Here is a 12746-nt window from a genome sequence, read left to right as displayed (position 1 = left end):
GTTGCCATTTCCTTCTCCAATGCATGAAAGTGAAAAGTGAAAGTGAAGTCGCTCAGTCGTGTCCGACTCTTAGCGACCCCATGGACTGCAGCCTACCAGGCTCCCCCGTCCATGGGGCTTTCCAGGCAAGAGTACTGGAGTGGGGTGCCATTGCCTTCTCCAGGGAGAGGCCTAGACACTGTATGTTTTATTTTTATTTTAAAATTGACACAAGGAATGGACGAAATGTGTGGGGAGGCAGTGCTGATGTTAGTGATTATGGCTGGTGGTGATGTCATTTTTAAGGACGAAGGATGGGGCTTTCATCTGGGCCAGCTATTCCTAACGAACCTGCCCCAGGCTAGCATTAATGGCCAAAGCCCAGAAAAAATCCTGCTTTAAAGCATGAGCAGGAAGACATGCTAATTAAAAATGAAAGTAATGTTTCTTCATGTGTAGTGAAAATGAGGAGTTTGGACCAGATCATTTCTCTGGGTGTCTCCAGCTCTCTGATTCGAAGTAATACAGGCTCCCAAGTATTAAGGGATTAATAGAAGTGAACATCCTATCCAACTAAGACTGAGCCTGGCAGGAGAGCTACACTTAAATTCAAACCAAGAGCCACTCACTGAAAGCATTCTGTTTAACCTATATTCTTAACAGCTCATTCTTAGTGGGGTTACAAAATCATTAGAAAAGGATAAATATTACCAAATACAGAACAGGAGTAGGGGAAAGAGGGAGATAATGTACACTGCATTAGTCCAATATGTTTATTTCTAATGCAATTTGTATTATATTATAGCACACAGCTAATCCAGAAAACTTTCACCTCACAGTTTTATGCCTCGTGGAGAATAAAGCATCCCAGATTTCCACATCCATGCACAAGCACTCCTGTTCCTCCTCATCCCAGCCACCTTCCAGAAAAGAGACCTTTAACTACAATTAACTTGCTCAACTGACTCATTAAACCAGTACTTATTTCTCAAGTCAAGAGCCCTGGATATACCCTTGAGAAGCTATAGACATGAGATTTTATCCTTTTAGGTTCAGGTCGTAATGATGTTTAAAAAATAAGAAAATTTTTGATTTAATCAGAAGTTGAGAGGGGACTGAATTTCATGGGTAATAAGAATTCTTTGGGCTCTGACATTTTAGGATATAAATATATAGCCCTTTTGTCAAGTGTGGAGCAAATAAGAAGTGAGAAGGGCAATGAGTGGTATCTTGACTGCTTCAGTCTGACCCTGGAGTGGTCAGAGTGGTCCTGTCTATACTAGTCATCAGAAATGCCCCTAATTGGAGCCTTAATCGCTGCCTAAACTACAAAAAAAAAAAAAGTTATCATTATAACACATGCAACTATTCATAAATAGAGAGCTAGATAATTCAATGTGGACTATCTGGTTAAAAAAGCACCCTATCACAGAGTACTGCTATGCAATCCTGGTGCCTGTTTTGGCCTTTGTCTTATTCCTCATGAACTGATCAACATGTTGGACTAATAATATTAAAAGAACAACAATCTATCCAAACACTGAATTCTAACTAAATTGGTTCTCTTGCAGCTCTTTATTTCTCTTGTGCCCTGAAAATTCACAGTTAAACAATTACTTTTCAAACAATTACAAATGAACTTATTTGCAAAACAGAAATAGAGTTGTAGGTATAGAAAACAAACGTATGGGTACCAGGGGATTAGTGGGGGGGGATAAACTGGAAGATTGATATACACACACTGCTATGTATAAAATAGATAACTAATAAGAACCTACTGTACAGCACAGGGAACTCTACTCAGTACTCTGTAATGGCCTGCATGGGAAAAGAATCTTAAGAACAGTGGATATATGTGTACGCATAATGGATTCACTTTGTTATACACCTGAAACTAACATAAATCAACTATATTCCAATAAAAATTTTTTAAAGATGTTTTATTTCAATTAGGCTTTAATTTCCTCTATTTAGTAAATTGTGACTGAACTGGTCACAGAATCTGGACTGCAGGTCCAGAATCTGTCTGAAATTCTGGAGACTTATATATATAAATATATATAATTATGTATAAATATAATTGATATATATACATAACTATATACAACCGATATTTATACACATACAGATATACATACATGACACATATCTGTGTATATATATTAAATTTAATATAGACACACAATTAAATTTTTTTTCAGATTTTAGAAAGGTAATATAGTTTACATATAGTATAAAGTAACAGTATAAGCTAGAAGCAACAGTTAGAACTGGACATGGAATAATAGACTGGCTCCAAATTGGGAAAGGAGTATGTTGAGGCTGTATATTGTCACCCTGCTTATTTAACTTCTATGCAGAGTACATCATGAGAAACGCTGGGCTGGAAGAAGCACAAGCTGGAATCAAAACTGTCAGAAGAAATATCAATAACCTCAGATATGCAGATAACACCACCCTTAAGGCAGAAAGTGAAGAACTAAAGAGCCTCTTGATGAAAGTGAAAGAGGAGAGTGAAAAAGTTGGCTTAAAGCTCAACATTCAGAAAACTAAGATCATGGCATCTGGTCCCATCACTTCATGGGAAATAGATGGGGAAACAGTGGAAACAGTGTCAGACTTTATTTGGGGGGGGGCTCCAAAATCACTGCAGATGGGGACTGCAGCCATGAAATTAAAGGACACTTGCTCCTTAGAAGAAAAGTTATGACCTACCTAGACAGCATATTAAAAAGCAGAGAAGTTACTTTGCCAACAAAGGTCCATCTAGTCAAAACTATGGTTTTTCCAGTGGTCATGTATGGATGTAAGAGTTGCACTGTAAAGAAAGCTGAGCACCGAAGAATTGATGCTTTTGAACTGTGGTGTTGGAGAAGACTCTTGAGAGTCCCTTGGACTGCAAGGAGATCCAACCAGTCTATCCTAAAGGTAATCAGTCCTGAATATTCATTGGAAGGACTGACGGTGAAGCTGAAACTCCAATACTTTGGCCACTTGATGCAAGAACTGACTCACTAGAAAAGACCCTGATGCTGGGAAAGATTGAAGGCGGGAAGAGAAAGGGATGACAGAGGATGGGATGGTTGGATGGCACCACCAACTCAATGGACATGAGTTTGAGTAAGCTCCAGGGGTTGGTGATGGACAGGGAAGCCTGGCGTGCTGCAGTCCATGGGGTTGCAAAGAGTTGGACACGACTGAGTGACTGAACTGAACTGAACAGTATAAGCCAAGAGTCTTAGCGGGTACTCGTATTTCTACAATGAAAGAGGGATATTAACACTGTAAAAATAATTTTGCAAATACTGTACAATGATGACTCATAAACATAAAATGAACACATGTGAAATATTAACTGAAATAATTAACTAGGAAGATGTTCTACCCATTCAGAGGAAAATTCTAAGTATCACACATCTATCAGGCAATCAGGAATGCAAAAATGAATTCACAGATACAAAAGCTGATAAACACAGAGCAATAAATAACTGCAGGATACAGCACACAATTCATCTGCATTTCTATGCGAAAAATGATTTGCATTATTATCAGCTTCCTACAACTTACAATTTCACAAAATAGATTAAAGACAGCAAGGAAAGGCATAGCTAGCGTAGAAGGACATCCTCAACAAAACATCCAGGAATCTGGATGTAGCCAGTATTAAAGACTTTTACAGTTTTTCCTGACATGAAAAAGTGATATGAATCAACATGATAGTTTCACATCTCTTCAGGTCGGACTTTGTTACAAATTGCTCCATCAAAGTTTATTTTAAAAACTTTGTCTTAAGAACTTTGAGATGGTGGTCAATTTCTCATGAAGAAAGTGAAATGGTTTTATTATCATTTTAATCATAGGATCTTACAATGGTTCCAATATGAAGAACCAACATATTTGTTAGGGTGGGGGGGGGGCAGTAAACTTAATGAATGAGGACAATGCCTCCTGCCAATGTAATAGAACATCAGAGTTGAAAAAACACTGATGTATTATGTCAGCTGTGTTCCAGCCCCACCTGTACCATCACTTGGCTGGAACAAATCACCTGTCCACCCTGGGCCTCAACTCCCTGATCTGTACAGAAATTTCAGAGGTCTCTCATATTCTAAGAGGCCAGAACTTTTTCACTGACATCAGAAACCTCAAAACTTGGCACAAGAAGAAACTATTTCATTAAGTGCCAAATAGAAGTGTTCAAGCTTCTCTCCTCTGTCAAATCCCAGGTCAAAAATCCTTTTTTCTACAGAGCTTCTTAAATAAATCCAGATTTCAGTTCAACTCTAGCTCTAGTAAGCAGGAGTTGGGTGACCCTAGGCAAATAACTGAGTATCTCTGAGCCTCAGTATCCATATCTGGAAGTTGGAAATAGCCTCTAAATATCTAGGACCTGCTGGGTCTATCTGCTTCTTCCTTATTTTCTCTGCCAGTAGTTCCATTATAACTTTCCCCAAAAAAAATTCTCTGCAAAATAGTGAATACTCTTAAGAATTTATAGTTGAATATACTTTTTTCTGTGGTGCTGGAGAAGCCTCTTGAAGAGTCCCTCAGACTGCAAGGAGATTAAATCAGTCAATCCTAGAGGAAATCAACCCTAAATATTCATTGGAAGGACTGATGCTGAAGCTGAAGCTCCAATACTTTGGCCACCTGATGCGAAGAGCCAACTCAATGGAAAAGACCCTGATGCTGGGAAAGACTGAAGGCAAAAGTGGGCAGTGGGACAGAGGATGAGATGGTTAGTTAGCATCACTGACTCAACGGCCATGAACTGTGCAAACTCGGGGAGACAGTGAAGGTCAGGGAAGCCCAGTGTGCTCCAGTCCATGGTGTCACAAAGAGTTGCACACAACTTAGCAACTGAACAATAACAACAAGTAGTTTTTCTCTAGACTTTCAGTATGTATATTCCACTTTCTCAAAATCAGGTACCATGGCTTCAATATTGTTTCATCCTGCCATAGTGCTCCAGGCATTCTTGCCTTTTTGTATCCTTCACCCTAAATAAATGAACCTGTCCCCCTTTCTTCTGCTAGATTCTCTGATTCACCCTCCAAACCCCAACTCAGGAATCAGCTCCTCCATGCAGATTTCCCTGAGGCACCCAGCTTGAGTTAATGCTGTCAGGCGGAGTTCCTGTAGCCCCTGGTGCCTCCTGCCACGTTACAGAACATATGTGATATAAGTTCAATATCACTATGCTCTCAGAAAATTTGTTCCTTTAGGAAAGTCAGAGTATCACCCAATGTTGCTAGCACCAAGCCCAGTACCTGGCATATAGTTGGCACTCCACATAAATACCTCTTTCTAGGTATTTATATTCTAGGCTTCCCTGGCTCAATGGTAAAGAACCCACCTGCCAATGCAGGAGATGCAGGTTTGATCCCTAGAGAAGGAAGATCCCCTGGAGAAGGAAATGGCCACTCAGTCCAATATTCTTGCCTGGGAAATCCCATGGACAGAGGAGCCTGGTGGGCTAGAGTCCACGGGGTCACAAAAGAGTCGGACACAACTTAGCAACTAACAACATAAATACCCCCAGAACTGAAATCATCTCCTCTCTACCACCCAATACAGGGATTTGCTTCTTGTGAATGAATAAGTGTTGCCAACTGCCGACTCTGCAAGAAAGGGAATGGAGAGCTTTCTGTCACTTGAAGTTCATTGTTGTCAGTATTGGAAGGGGAGGTGGCACATGGTTTTGTATTCCAGTGGTGGATAATCAGAGCTGGTTAGAAGAAAGGGAGACATACAGGAGCCAGCCAGCTCAGGGACAGAACCCATGAGTGAGCAGTCTATTTATGCTAGTGAGCATAAATACAGCCTCATTATCTACAGTTGAGGTTGGACCATGTCCCAGAGAATAGAACAGCATTGGGGAAAATATACTGTATGGATTATTCAACCCACAGTGTTAAAAAGAGTTCAAGAGAACAAAATGGGGAAGATTGTAAACTACTCTTCTCTTCAGTTCAGTTCAGTCACTCAGTCATGTCTGACTCTTTGTGATCCCATGATCACAGCACGCCAGGCCTCCCTGTGCATCACCATCTCTCGGAGCTCACTCAAACTCACGTCCATCAGGTCAGTGATGCCATCCAGCCATCTCATCCTCTGTCGTCCCCTTCTCCTCCTGCCCCCAATCCCTCCCAGCATCACAGTCTTTTCCAATGAGTCAACTCTTCGCATGAGGTGGCCAAAGTACTGGAGTTTCAGCTTTAGCATCAGTCCTTCCAAAGAACACCCAAGACTGATCTCCTTTAGAATGGACTGGTTGGATCTCCTTGCAGTCCAAGGGACTCTCAAGAGTCTTCTCCAACACCACAGTTCAAAAGCATCAATTCCTCGGTGCTCAGCTTTCTTCACAGTCCAACTCTCACATCCATACATGACCACTGGAAAAACCATAGCCTTGACTAGATGGACCTTTGTTGGCAAAGTAATGTCTCTGCTTTTGAATATGCTGTCTAGGTTGGTCATAACTTTTCTTCCAAGGAGTAAGTGTCTTCATTTCATGGATGCAGTCACCATCTGCAGTGATTTTGGAGCCAAAAAAAATAAAGTCTGACACTGTTTCCACTGTTTCCCCATCTATTTCCCATGAAGTGATGGGACCAGATGCCATGATCTTCGTTTTCTGAATGTTGAGCTCTAAGCCAACTTTTTCACTCTCCTCTTTCACTTTCATCAAGGGGCTTTTTAGTTCCTCTTCACTTTCTGCCATAAGGGTGGTGTCATCTGCGTATCTGAGGTTATTGATATTTCTCCCGGCAATCTTGATTCCAGCTTGTGTTTCTTCCAGTCCAGCGTTTCTCATGATGTACTCTGCATAGAAGTTAAATAAGTAGGGTGACAATATACAGCCTTGATGTACTCCTTTTCCTATTTGGAACCAGTCTGTTGTTCCATGTCCAGTTCTAACTGTCACTTCCTGACCTGCATATAAGTTTCTCAAGAGGCAGGTCAGGTGGTCTGGCATTCCCATCTCTTGAAGAATTTTCCACAGTTTATTGTGATCCACACAGTCAAAGGCTTAGACATACACAATACCTAAGAATATTAAGAGGAGCCTGACAGCTAAGCCAAGTGTTGAACTTTGTTCTGACTGGGGCTTCCCCAACAGTCTTCACAGGAGAATCCATCCTTCCTGTAGTATCCCTCACACCATGCTGTTGGGAACGTGGATCAGAATTGAGATCAGAATTAGACCTACACGGGGGCAGGGCACCACACAGCTTATATGGCTCAAGAAAGCACTAAATGGCAGGCCAAGCCAACAGACAGGAGCCAAGAGGCCGAGATACGGGACATGGGGGGCAACATCAAGCCCAGAGCAGCTAATCTGGTAATGTAGAGCATCTTCCTTCACAGACTGTGGGCGTCTCAAGGAAGACACCCTGCTTAGGTCATCGTCTTTTTATCTTCAGGGCTTGAATATCACAGTTTGAAAGGATTGGGTCCCAGACCTGTACAGTGGCTAGAGAATGCAAGGGGCCAATGTGAGCAGTACCATTGCGATTTTCAATGGTGGCTGAACTCCAGAATTACCTGGGGAATTATAAAACTGCAGATTTCCCAGACTCCCCCTCCAGAAAAATTAAACACCAAGAATCCAAGAATCTCTCTTTGCTAGACAGGGGCTTTCAATTACTCCCTACAGGAAAGGCCTATAGGCTGCCTGTCTCCCACTAAAGCAAGTCTGGAGTTTTCCTAAAAGAGGATGCAGAGCCCTGACCCAGTGAGAGCAGGGTCCTCATGAGGCTTCAACCCAGCCTCAATCCCTGTCCCAAGAGTTCTTCATGAAAAATGCCACCAATTTTCCCCAGAAAATGCCACTCTAGCCTTTCCCTAAAAATACCTTGGCTTCCTCAGAGGGGTCAGATCCATGGCCTTCAGAGAGAGAAGCATAAACACAACTCTTGCCAAACCAGGCTCTCAACACTTAAATCAGCCTGCTTTCAAGTCCGCATGAAGTTCCAAGAACAAGAAGAGTCTTCTATAAAGGGTTTCACAGCAGACCATGATTGTGCAAGGCACCCAGTTCCAGTTCTCAAAATGTTGCATGTCCAGAAGTTCAAGTTAATTATTACTTTACCAAATGCAAGTGAGTTATGTCTTTCTGTCATTTTGGCCCAGATACTCGCCAAGCTGCCAAAACCCCTCACATACCAAAATACCAAAACTATGTAGGAAGGCTACAGGATGTCCTCACTAGAGACAAGACCAAATTTTCACTTCATAAATCACTGAGAAACTCCAAAAAGGCTGCCAGTTGAAAAGGCAAGCTATGCTGATGAAATATTTTCTTAATTCACCTCATTCAGAGTAATTGATTTTTTTAACTTCATGAACAAGTCATTTTTAATGTAAATAATAAAGTCGGTTAACCGTGTACTCTCACTGCATGTGGAACGACAAAGTTTTTATCTGAATTAATTAGGTGATTTTTCACTAATACAGACTTGTTGCTTTTACTTAAGACTTTGCTTTTAATCAAATCCCTTCCCACCCTGACCCTCACTCCACTATTAGCTGAAATGGAAAGCAATGAAGGTTAGTTATAACGTGTTTTTATGTGTGTTTCCTTCCAGAGGATTCAAGGGCAAAACCCTTAGCATCATCAGTATATGATCTATTGAGCTTCTCTTAGACGGGAAAGCGTGCAGATCCTAAGTGCTATTTAGAATGTGTTTCAAATGTATTCCATGCCTGTGTTATCATGGCTAGGAGTGTCAACCCAAATCCTAAGGTGTATGTTACTGCCATACAGCTCTGCACATGTAGTTCCTACTTTTACATGTAAAATTAATGACAGTGAGTAGAAATTCAGCCTATTTTGCCAGAGATGCTAAATTCCTCCCCTTTAAAAGTAGAACAGTCAACCTGGCTAAAAGCAGCAGCCCTCAATTTATGTTTTCTCCTGTTTCCTATCTCCAGGTTCCCCATCCTACTTAGGAGGCTGAAAGAACAGGGTCAGGGGGAACAAAATTACTTTCATATCCTGTAATTTGTCTGCTGTACTGGAACTGAGAAGCAGTCTTATGAAACCCAAGCCTCAATCCTTTTTTTTTTTTTCCATTTTTACTTTTAGTTTTGAGCACTTCTTTTTTTTTTTTTTTTTTTGAATAGAATTATTTTGGCTCTTTTAAGCAACTTTTTTACAAAGTTCAATGAAAAAGGAAAAACAAAGTCTCAACTTCACTATTTCCTCCATGACAAAGGCCAATCTTTACATCACATGTGGTTCCAATGCCCAGAAAAGGGCATCACATTTGTGGATATGTGTATGCCACTTCTGTGGAAATTCTTTTTGTTTCCACTCACCAAAGTCGTACTGATAAAGCCGAAAGGGGGACAGGGGGACAGGGGGACATATACCACGTTCCTCGAGGTTACGCTCATCTGCCCTCTTCAGGCTTAGAGGGAGGACCTCAGTCGTCATCACTTGTCTAACTCCTTGGTGCACACAGTGTGGTCCCTGGAGCAGCAGCATTAGTGTCACATGGGAGGTAATGCTCAGGTCCCAGCCAGACCTCCTGAATCAGAAACCTACTTTTCAATGGCATTTCCAGCAGACGGACATGCACGGCAAAGCGGGAGCACCACTGGTCTGGTGGGACGTCCCACTCATGCTAAGAACCAGCATCTTCTCTCAGAAGTTCACTCTGCCTCCGCTAGGAGCCTTCCAGAGTCTAGCTGCGCAGGAGGGTCAAGCCCTGGCTAAGGCCTTGACGGTTTTCAGCAGAGTCAAGCAGGCACTGCTCAACCCCGGCAGCCACCAAGGAAGTAGGCAGAAGCAACCAGGGGCGGTAGTGGGAGCGGCCTCCCCGAGCCCGTGAGTCTCAACACAGCAGAGTCATTAATTAAGATACGGCCGGCTGCTGGCGAGGCAGTCACTCCGCGTCCCCTGTCTGCCAGGGACTGGCGTGAGGTGTGAGAATCTGGGTAGCCTTCTCCGTGGCTCTGCCCCACTGGCATTGATTGTGTATGATTAATGATTTAAAGGAATAAAAAGAGAAAGGTCAATTTCTGAGTTCAAGACAGAGCAGCTACATAGGGAGTAATTAAGATACTTGTGTAAGCATGATTAATAAGCACAAACTGGCACTCTGGGCAGTAAACAAGATGCAAGCAGATGGTTAGCATGCAAAAGGTTTTTTTTTTTTTTTCCTTTCCTAAAAGCAATTTTTCAGCAGCTTGAAACTTGGCTTGTGAATTCTTTTCCTCCCCCAAGTCTCAAAAATCTCATTATCTCCACAACCTTCAAGGAAAAAAAAAAAAAAAAACTGTAGTGAATACCTTCAATGCTCGTTCCTTCTCTCTTTAAAAAACAAAAACTTATTATTTTATTTTATTTTTACAGATAACTTGAGTTTGCTTGTAAAAATGGATGCAACTCATCTTTGTTTCTCGCTGCCTTTTATGTCAGGCATCCCGTGAATTGCCAAGCCTGACAAGGTGGTTCACTGCCGAGTCTTTCAACTCCCACCCAGCACTGCTCCCCCGCATCCTGTGATGGGCAGAACAGAGGCATCAGTGGTGGCATTTGTGGCGAGAGCTGGCAGGCAGGTGTCAGAGCCGTCCGGCAGGCGCCCCTCACAAACACTAATCAGCCCTGGTGTTCTTTTACAATCCATATCTAATTCGCAAGTTTCATTCTTTCTGAAAAACAATTACTAGGTTTTGAAGTTCATTGTGCATTTACTCAACTGTCTCTTCACATTAACGTAAAGTGGGAACAAGAAAAAATAGAGTCAGCGGGGAACGGACATCAAAAGATGTTAAAAGTGGATGAAGGCTTTATTTTAAGAGTAATATAATTACAGATGTGTGAAATATTGTACAATAAATGAAACACAAAAGGTGTATCCTGTACGCATCTTCAAGTCTTCAAGGTATTGTGTGTGTGTGTGTGGGGGTGGGTGTGTGTGTGTAGTGAGAGAGAGAGAAAGAGACAAAGAGATACAGAAGAGAAAGAGACAGACACACACATTCCAAGGGGGGTGGGAAGAAAGTAAGAGAGGAGGACAGAGGTCATTTATAACTTAGGAAAAGAAAAAGATTCTCTTAGGATCAAAAAAAAAAAAAAAAACCCAAGGTATGTATTTCTCTTGGCAAGAAGCAAATATATACATATCTATGTATATATATAGCAAAGACAGAGCCTAGGCGCACTTAGTTTTCTCCACCTCTGTTAAAAAGAGAAACAGGAAAAAGGGAGGGAGAGGAAGGAAAGGGTAGGACAGAGAGAGAATGAAAAAGGAGGAAGGAAGGAAGAAAATAAAGAAGTGAAAAAAATCTCAGTCTTAAGCAAAAAAAATGGCGAAAGCAAAGGCATACTTGATGAAGGCACCATAAGCCTAGAACATCTCTCCAAATTCCATTTCTTTAACTTCCTAAGATGCATAAGAAGCCACAGGCCCTGGACCATCTTACCCCAATGCCAGGTTGGCTCTGCGACAGGGCAGATTTGCACTCTGTCAGCAAGTTGCCGTGGGCCTTCCCCAGGTGGCCTCCGTCCAGGGGCCAGGTCTGTGCCTGTTATTCTTGGCCAGCCCCAAGGATCGTGCATCCTACCTCTTGCCACTGAGACCAGTCCTACTGAGCTTCTCTAATCACCAAGTCAGGCCTGAAACTGAAGCCCACAACACTCAGCTTATGTGTCCTCTGGACTGAGAAGGACCACAGGCAGTGGTTCGTGAACTTAGGGCAGCAAATGGCCTTGACATGTAGCTGACTTTCTTCTTTACCCAACATAAAGAACAGAGAAGAACCCAAGCTTCCCCCAAGAGAACATTCTAATACAATATTACCACCATGGTTGGCTTCATGCCTCCACCCCTTATTTTTGTTTTAGACTAATCATCGACTCGATAGACATGAGTTTGAGTAAACTCCAGAAGTTGGTGATGGACAGGGATGCCTGGCGTGCTGCAATTCATGGGGTCGCAAAGAGTCAGACACGACTGAGCGACTGAAATGAACTGAACTGAATCACCTTAGTTAGTCAGTTAGTTATTTAGTTCAGTCACTCAGCCATGTCCGACTCTTTGCGACCCCATGAATCATGGCACGCCAGGCCTCCCTGTCCACCACCAACATCCAGAGTTCACTCAAACTCACATCCATAGAGTCAGTGATGCCATCCAGCCATCTCATCCTCTGTCATCCCCTTTTCCTCCTGCCCCCAATCCCTTCCAGCATCAGAGTCTTTTCCAATGAGAACACTCTTCACATGAGGTGGCCAAAGTACTGGAGTTTCAGCTTTAGTATCATTCCTTCCAAAGAACACCCAGGGCTGATCTCCTGCAGAATGGACTGGTTGGACCTCCTTGCAGTCCAAGGGACTCTCAAGAGTCTTCTCCAACACCACAGTTCAAAAGCATTGATTCTTCGGCACTCAGCTTTCTTCACAGTCCAACTCTCACATTCATACACGACCACTGGAAAAACCATAGCCTTGACTGGACGGACCTTTGTTGGTAAAGTAATGTCTCTGCTTTTGAATATGCTATCTAGGTTGGTCATAACTTTTCTTCCAAGGAGTAAGTGTCTTTTCATTTCATGGCTGCAGTCACCATCTGCAGTGATCCTAGAGCCCCAAAAAATAAAGTCTGACACTGTTTCCCCATCTATTTCCCATGAAGTGATGGGACCAGATGCCATGATCTTAGTTTTAGTAATTCTTAACATTTTCCACAAGTGTTAGAAAAATAACCAAAAATGCTTGGATTACTCTAGGTTACTCAAAGAGAAATGGGGTTCTT

At 42.3% G+C, this 12746-nt stretch overlaps 1 protein-coding gene across 1 annotated transcript in view; it reads right to left on the bottom strand.

Annotated features, from left to right (window-relative positions):
• The window catches only part of LRMDA (leucine rich melanocyte differentiation associated), a 1186567-nt gene that overhangs the window by 951630 nt on the left and 222191 nt on the right, over positions 1-12746 (bottom strand). The window lies entirely within an intron of this gene.

Source organism: Ovis aries, chromosome 25 (genome assembly GCF_016772045.2).
Source record: "Ovis aries strain OAR_USU_Benz2616 breed Rambouillet chromosome 25, ARS-UI_Ramb_v3.0, whole genome shotgun sequence".
In the NCBI taxonomy this organism is placed as follows: Eukaryota; Metazoa; Chordata; class Mammalia; order Artiodactyla; family Bovidae; genus Ovis; species Ovis aries.
The sequence above is the reverse complement of the archived record's forward strand: the minus strand, read 5'-3'. Positions and strand labels throughout refer to the sequence as shown.